This window comes from Schistocerca piceifrons, chromosome X, assembly GCF_021461385.2.
Source record: "Schistocerca piceifrons isolate TAMUIC-IGC-003096 chromosome X, iqSchPice1.1, whole genome shotgun sequence".
NCBI classification, from domain to species: Eukaryota; Metazoa; Arthropoda; class Insecta; order Orthoptera; family Acrididae; genus Schistocerca; species Schistocerca piceifrons.
This window is the reverse complement of record NC_060149.1, coordinates 952,446,074-952,455,523: the sequence shown is the minus strand read 5'-3', so window position 1 is coordinate 952,455,523 and position 9,450 is coordinate 952,446,074.

Here is a 9,450-nt window from a genome sequence, read left to right as displayed (position 1 = left end):
CCAAGAGAGTCTTATGAGACTCAAGATCTTTACAGTTTCTCTTTTTTTCTTTTGTGTCTTTAGTTTAAAATAAGTTTCCTCTATTGTGGTGTTGTTTTGAAAAAATACTCGATTGTTTGGAAAAATTATTCTTAATTCTGTAGTCACACTTTTGTTGTGTCTAAGTACTACTGGTTTCAGTAGCAAGTACCAGCATCAGTTCATCTTATTATCAAAAATTTCTTTGCAAAATAAAAGCTGACCACTGTGGCCAAGCGGTTCTAGGTACTTCAGTCTGGAACCGTGCTGCTGCTACGGTCGCGGGTTCGAATCCTGCCTTAGGCAGGGATGTCCTTAGGTTAGTTAGGTTTAAGTAGTTCTAAGTCTGGGGGACTGATGACCTCAGACGTTAAGTCCCATACTGCTTAGAGCCATTTGAACCATTTTGCAAAATAAAAAGCTTCTGTACAACTGCAAACTAGACATACCATTTTCAGGGTGCAGTTCACATCTATTGAAAGCACAACAGTGACCTTTACTTTTAGTAGATAAGACACCTACTGGGGTAAGTGACTTGATGAGTACACACAAGAAGTTGTCATTTATTCCATATGTAGCTACCATGCAGACTCATATTTTGTATTAGTTTGTCCTTACTCTTCCAAAAGGTTAAACCTTGTCTCTGCAGCCACAGCTTCCTCTCTTCAGCAGTTGTCTTCATCTCCATGTGTGAAGAAAATCCCATTCATTGATCATATTGTAAAAGTAGGATTTTCTCAGTCATCCCCTTGTTTTCTTACCTACGATCTTGCCTTCAGAAATGTTTTTTAAAAGATTATCATCTCCAGTTAAGTGTCCAGTGTATTTTGCTTTGCCCTGGCCTATAACTTTCAGTGGTTCTTTCTTCTCTCCTATTTCCTTTAATTTTTCTGTCAATGCAGCTAGTTCTTGTACTTCTCCTCCAGAACCACATTTCAGCAGGTTTGAGGTGAGCTTCCTTTGGCTTTTCTAATGTACAGATTTTGCATCTGTGTGTCAGAACACTCCACACAAAGGTCTTTACAAATATTTTCTTAATGTGGAAGCTGATATGTTTATTCAGTTGCAGCTTCTTCTTATTTTGGAAGGAACTCTTCACCTGTGCTTTTCTTTTCTTGAATGCCTTGAAATATTGATAGTTTTCTTGCAAAATGCTACTGAGATAGTGAATTTCAGTTCCTTTCTTGAGTTGCTCATTGCCTGTTCTTGTGTCAGTCCTACCTCCACCTCCTTTCTTGTCTGTAGCCATAACTTTTGTCTTCTTTGTATTCATTTTTAGCTTTAGTTTTACCACTTCTTGATTTAAGGCCTGAAACATTTTATTTAGTTCCTACTCTGATTTACTATTGCGATGTCGTCAATCTGCAGTGTATATGCATGCAATTAAGTTTCCATATCGACATCATGCTCCAAAAACCACTTAACTGTGTGTGGCAGGGGTACGTCTCATGCCACCAACTGATCCCCTCTGCCTTGTTCCACTTGTGAACAGTGCTTGGGAAGAGTGACTGTCAGTACGCTTCTGTATTATCTCTAACTTCTCAAATTTTCTTCTCATGATCATTTCGTGAATTGTATATGAGAGAAACAATTATGTTGTCAGACTCTTCTCGGAAACTACTCTCTCGAAATTTGGGTAGTAAATCTTTCCATGATGCACAACTGCTCTCTTATTGCATCTACCACTGGAGTTGCTGAGCATATCTGTAATGATGTCACAGCGACTAAATGATCCTGTGATAGAAGGAACCCGTCTCTCACTGCCCTTCTGGTTTTCCTTCTTTCATATCCAGTTCAGCACTCTGACTTTTGTATACACTCAAAATTAATCATCTGTCCTTCCACTTTGGACATTACTTTAAGGAATGATGATATAATGGTAATCTGTTTATTAAACAATATTTTAAAGATACACTATGCTTTCTGATCATATAGTGGCTTGATGATGGAATTTGATACTGAAATTAGTAATCATTAGACAAAATAAAAGTGAAGCTATAATAAAAGAAAGTAATATTTTGGATCATGTCAGTTGTTGTTCCAAACAACAGCACGTCAGGAATAGGTTCAAATGGCTCTGAGCACTATGCGACTTAACTTCTGAGGTCATCAGTCGCCTAGAACTTAGAACTAATTAAACCTAACTAACCTAAGGACATCACATACATCCATGCCCAAGGCAGGATTCGAACCTGCGAACGTAGCGGTCATTCGGTTCCAGACTGTAGCGCCTAGAACCGCACGGCCACTCCGGCTGTCCAGGAATAGGTACTAAATTATTTGTCCGCTGATGACCTCACAGCTTAGAACACTAAAACACAAATGTTAATTGTTTGTTATGTGCCCTGGTAGAGTTTACAACTGTTTACAGTTCACGATTGGCTGTTGGAGATTGGGCGTTAATCACATAGTGTATTTAGTGCACAGTGCAGAAAAAGGCAGTGTCCAGAAAAGTAAACAAGTGTAAAGGCAAAAGTTTCATGACAGGATGTTGTGTCACCATACTTGGAAGACAATTATAGCCAAAGACAGAAATTTAAAAGAAACTGGCTCATTTGAGCTGCGGAGACCTAGTCGAGGATTCTTAGTAGATAATTGTTAGCACAGTAGAATTTACAAAGAGACAATGTCAGTTCGTGTGAGGGAAGGTTGATTGGTAAGTACCTATCAGCTTTCTCATAAAACTCACAATTTGAAGAATACACATCAAGGAAAAGGTAGAAGTCCAACAGTGTCAAATATAGACAATAATATGGATCATCCAACAATTTTGCAAAATCCCCAGTTGTACTTACTTTACTTACTTACTTACTTACTTACTAACTTACTCAGATTTGCTGTGTACCATACAAGGAACTGGTTTCCACTAGTTCACTCGATCAGCTGCCACGTTCTCACCTTCCTCCAAGTTTGTGTCCATGCATTGAAGATTCATTGCAAAAGTTCCAAGTGTTAGAAGGACTTCCTGTACATCTGTATCTGTCCATTGATTTCCACAACAGTGTTGATTTTGGGATTCTTCCACCTTACATGCGTAGAACATAACCTGCAATCTTCAGTCTTCTTTCAACAATAATTTTGTGCAGGCTGTCTAGACGTTGTATTCTCAGCACTTCATCGTTTGTAACTTGGTTGGGTTAACATCTTCAGAATTCATCTCTAGCATTGTTGGTGAAAAATATGGAGACTGTGTGCTGATTTTACTGACATTTCCCAAGTCTCACACATATAAACGATAAAGGAGTACAGTCAAAGCTTTGTTGACATATTACAGACCTAATTGCCATATGGACTGATTTTCCAGTTCTGCTGGTGATTTCTGCATCTGTGACCTCATTATTACATATAAAGCTACCGAGATATGGAAATCTGTCAACATCTTGTAGTATCTTCTATTGCACTGTAATCGGGGAAGAGACGAGTAATTTCCACTTACTTTGCACATTCTGTTTGCCTTATCTCTATTAATTTTCAGCCCTACACAATAGTGCATTTAATGAGAAAGCAGATAAAAATTAACTTGATGCCTTCCAAGGAGACGGTCTCTACTAAGTCTCTACTCCTTCAAGTCTGACTATGTAAGTGTAGACCAGACATGGTTTAAATTCAGAGAAATAGTATCGACATCAATTATGAGATATATACCAAATAAATTGAAAGGATACCAAATAAATTAAAAGGGTGGTGCACAAAATATGTCAAAACTCAGCTGCGGAAGCAATGAAAAAAAGCATGTCAAAATTTAAAAGAATGCAAAATCTCCAAGATTAGCGATGTTTTACTGAAGCTCGAAACTTAGGGTGGGTTTCAGTGCAAGATGTGTTTAATAGTTCCCATAGTGAAACTTTGTTTTGAAATCTGGAAGAAAATCCAAAGAGGTTCTGGTTGCATGTGTAGTACACCAATGGCAAGACACAACCAATACCTTCACTGCGCAATAGCTGTGGTAATGTTACTGATGACAGTGCTACTAAAGCAGGGTTACTAAACACGGATTTCTGAAATTTCTTCACCAAAGACAACAAAGTAAATATTGCAGTATTCAAATCAAGAACAACTGCAACTGTGAGTAACTTAGTAGTAGCTCTCCTCAGTGTAATAAAGCAGTTATGTTTCTTTCAGAGAATGCTGATACAATAGCTCCATTAGAAATCATATATAGCCGCTCATTTGATAAAGATCCATACCTAGAGACTGAAAAGTTGCTCAGGTCACACCAATGCTCAAGAAAGAAAAGAGGAGTAATCTACTAAATAATGGACTCATATCAGTAATGTTGATTTGCATTAGGATTTTGGAACATATATTGTGTTTGAATATTATGAATTATCTCAAAGATAATGATTCATTGATAAATAGCCAAGATAGATTCAGAAATATCGACCTTTTAAAACACAGCTAGCTCTTTAGCCACACAAAGTAATAAGTGCTGTCGACTGGGGATCTCAAATTGATTCCATATTTGTAGATTTCCAGAAGACTTTTTGAAACAGTTCCTCACAAGCATTTTCTAATCATATGGCGTATTGTCTCAGTTGTGCAACTGGATGTGTGGTTTCCTGTCAGAAAGGTCACAGTTCATAGTAATTGATGGAAAATCGTCAAGTAAAACAGATGTGATATCTGACATTCCTCAAGGAAGTGTTATAGACCACCTGCTGTTGCTGATCTACATTAAGAATTTAAGAGAGAATCTGAGCAGTCCTCTTAGATGATGCTATCATTTACAGTCTTGCAAATCATTTACTGTCTTGTAAAGTGATCAGATGATCAAAATGAACTGCAAAATGATTTAGGCTACCTATCCATATGATGCAAAAAGTGGTAACTGACCTTAAATAATAAAAATTGTTATGTCATCCGCATGAGTAGTAAAAGGCATCTACTAAATTTTGGTTACATGATAATTCACGCAGATCTAAAGGCTGTGAAGTCTACTGAATACTTAGGAATTACATTTACAGATAACTTAAATTGGAATGCTCATATAGATAATGCGGTGGGAAAGCAAACAAAAGACTGTGATTTAATAGTAAAACATTTAGAAGATTAGGATTACTAAAGAGACTATCTACAACTATACTTGTCTGTCCTCTTTTGGAGCATTCTGCATGGTGTGGGATCCTTACCAGATAGGACTGCCAGAGGACATCATTTAAAAGTTCAAAGAAGGGCAGCTCATTTTGTATTATTGGGAAACAGGAAAGTGCATGCCACAGATATCGCATGTGAATTGGGGTGGCAGTCATTAAAGCAAAAGCATTTTGCTGGAGCAGGTTCTTAAAATTTCAGTCATCAACTTTCTCCTCCGAATGTGAAAATATTTTGTTAGAGCCCTCTTATATAGAGAGAAATGATCTTGTAATAAAATAAGAGAAATCAGAGCTTGTACGGAAATATTGAAGTGTTTGGTTTTCCTCAAATGCTGTAGGGGAGTGGAATGGTAGATAAATAGGTTGAGGGTGGTTCTCTGAACGCTCTGCCAGCATTTAATTGTGAATTACAGACTAGTCATGCAGATATAGATAATGTAGATAGGCTTTCAATATTGCGCACTGATTCTCTAATGTTATACATTGCTCAAATACTTTCGTGGTGCTTTGGAGTGACCCCTTTAAAATAACACTTTACCAGTCTTCTTAACATGTATTTTGGTAACCAGGTTGATAAGAAGTTACAACAATACTCTCTTATTACTCCCCAGTTTTGGGTTTTATTAATGAACAAAATCGACACAGTGTTCCATATCAATTACTGGCTGAAGTTTCCTGCTGATGGGACCAATATGATTTTCTGTGTTTCTGAGCATACAGGTTGTGTACGCTGTTTGGAGTCTGGTGTATGCTGAATCAAATGTTTTTATTGTTGTGATCTTCCATCTGAAGATTGGTTTCATGGAGTTGCCCATGCTAGCCTATCCTGTGTGACCCTCTTCACCTCTGCATAACTACTGCAGCGTACAGTAACTTGAACTTGCTTACTGCAGTCAGTTTTTGGTCTCCTACAGTTGTTACCCCCATTATATTCACAGATGACCACATATTGTGGAAATTGCATACTGTAATGTAGGATGCAATAATAACGTATGGAAGGTTTCTGTTGAAAATTACAAATTATTTAGGAATAAAGGAGATGGCTCACCAAAAGGCAGAAGCACTGTCTCATCGATAGGCACACGAACAAAAGGTATGTAGAATGAGATTTTCACTGTGCATTGGAGTGTGCAGTGATATGAAACTTCCTGGCAGATAAACACCGTGTGCCGGACCAAGAGTCGAACTTGGGACCTTTGCCGTTCGTGGGCAAGTGCTCTACCATCTGAGCTATCCATGCACGACTCACGACCCGTCCTCACAGCTTTACTTCCACCAGTACCTCGCCTTCTACCTTCCAAACAAAGGTACGTTGCTTGGCGAGCTTCCAGAATGCACTTTCTTTTTCTAGCTGTAGGGAAAACATGCGCGCGCGCGCACGCGTGCGCGCACACTCACACACACACACACACATTCTCACATGCGCATGCATGTCTCCTTATGCTGTGGTCGCTCAACTGCCAGCTCTTTACTGGCCCACGGTGAGTGTTCTGGAGTGAGGTGGGGCTTTAGAGTGGGGTAGGATGGGGTGGGTTGAGGCAATGTGAGAGATGGAGAGAGATGGGAGGGGTTTGGAGGGAAGCATTTAGTGGCTCGTGGGAGAGTGGGGAGCCATCTGTGGGCTAGTTAGGGGTGCAGGTAGAGGGGTCAGGCGACAGACAGCTGGGCACTCATAGACTAGGGTGTGACGTGAGATAACAGCACACAACTAGCTGATTTGGGGGGGGAGACGGGGGGGGGGGGGGGAGTGGCGTGTTTGTGTGGGGGGGGGGAGGCAGGGGGGCTGGGAGTTAACTTGGATTTAGGCCAGGAAGCAAAGGATGTGCTGTATGGCTACGAAAGTTGAGTATTCTTAAATAAGATCAGCTGGTGCCAATGTATTGGAAAGTAACTGGCACACAAAGTGCAATTGTGGCTCCTTTTTCTTTGTGAAAGAAGAAAAGAGAGAGAAATCGTTTCATTAGCAAAACAATGGCAAGAGACTACTATTTCTTGTTACTTACACTGCTGCTTTCTTTGATAATGATCAACAAGAACCAAATAATAGACTGTGTATGAGAGAACATGTTCTGAACGAGAGTTTGTTTCATTTGTATAACATTTTATTCCATCATAGATGCTGCACTTACAGTTTCATATATGCATTGCAGCAGCAGACACAATAAAAGTAGCAATGAGCAGTGCTTAGTTTGTTGAATGGGTGAAAAATATGCCACTGTCCCAGTTCCACATATCCCCAAAATTTGATTCTGCCAAATTCTGTACTCTCTGAAATCGAATGTTTAATCCAAAGATGAAAGTGAACAAGTTTGATGCAGTATTGCTAATATTGTTTATTACTCATCTTGCTGAATGAAATGCATACCGTGTCCTTTCTGAAAGGTTTGCAGAAGTAATGCACATACACAGATACACACACACACACACACACACACACACACACACACACACACACACACACACACACATATGCGCGCAAATGCAAATCACACATACATGACCACTGTCTCTGGCTGCTAGGGCCAGACTGGGAGCAACTGCGCATCATGGGAGAAACAACGGTCATGTGTGTGTGTTTGTGTGTGTGTTTTGTCCACTTTGGAAGAAGACTTTCTGATCGAAAGCTTACGTGTTTAGTAGTCTTTTTGTTGTGCTTGTCTGTGACCTAACATCTCCTGTATACTGTGAATAGCAATGTATCTTTTTTATAATATAGTCATTATTCCAGCCTAGATTTTCTATTGTTTGTTTCCTTTTAAGACCTTATAAAGACAGTTACTGACAATTTCTTTTTTCTTATTGGAGAAAAGTAAAACCATATGGGGGCCAGAATTAGATTGTACATGAATATGGAATAGAGTATTTTTATTCTCCCTGTATGCAGTGTCACACTTCATTTCTGGCAGCACCACCTTCTCAACACATGACTGTCCCCCACCACCTCACCATAGTCTTCAAGTTATATCCTATAGCACTTCTGTGTGGACAAATAGATGAAGGATGTAGTTTAAAACAGTATAACTAAACTTAAAAGTCAAACTGCCCTTTTATAGAGACTGCCATCATTATTTAAACATACTAAACAACATCAAAACAGTCAAAAGAAATTTTTTTTCAAAAGAGCAGAAAATTGTAGTGAAATTCATGAAAGGATTGTTTTAAATTGTTATATCTTAAATCAATAAGTATGTCAGCATTTCCCAGGATTTTCTGGCTTAATTAAGACTAGGTCATGCCACCACAGTGGTCAGACAGTGGACTTGCCTTCGAGAGGACAATGGACCCGAGTCCCATCGGGCCACCAAAATTTGGCTGTTCCTCGATTTCCCTAAATGATTTAAGACTAATTCTGGGATGGTTCCTTTAAAAAAGATGACATTTGGCTGAGAAAGCTAATTTCTGTGGCAGGTCTGATGACACAGTGCTGGTGGAAGCACGAGTATTTCAGAGCACACCATTCATTGCACATTGTTAAACATAGGGCTCTGCTGCAGACAACACCTGTATGTTCCCATGTTGACAACACTGTTGAATTACAATTTCTGTGGCTCAGGAGCATTGAGATTGGGCAGTGAATCAATAGAAATGTGTCATCTGGTTGAATCATTCATGTTTCGCATTACACCTGCTTGGCGGTTTTGTGCACATACACTGTCAACAGAGTGAATTGGTGCTTGAAAGGTGCACATTGCTACAGATGTAGGCCAGTGGGAGCAATATTATGCTATGGAGGACATTCACCTGGTCTTCTGTGGGTCCTGTGGTAGTAACTGAAGGCTCCATAACAGCTTTGTTCTGTGTGAACATTATTGTGCACTGTCCGCACCCTGTCCCTAATGAAGGTGACATGTTTCAACAATATGACTTTCAGTGTCACGAGGCCAGAATCAAATTCACCCCTTCTGAATCTGATGGAATACATCTGCGATGCTATCAGATACCAGTTCTGCACCCAGAAACCACTGATCTCCAATTTATGGGAATTACATGACCTGTGCTTAGACATGTGGTGCTGCATAATGCTGGGAACATACCTCACATAATGCTGGGAACATACCTGAAATTTGTTGAACTTGTCCCACACAAAATCACTGCTGTATTGTGTTCCAACAGTGGACAAACACATTATCAAACAGGAGGTCATAGTGTTTTGTCTCATCAGTTTATATATTCAATGCTTGAATGAAAGGTGTGCTCTTTTCCTTTTTTCTACCATTGCATGTGTGTGTAAATAAGGATGTTCTACCATTTGGGTTTGTTTATATGAAGGCTGTCAGTGTTACCACCTGCACAGATACTGAATGCTCTTTTTGTGAAGACCTTTTATCTTGAGAACACT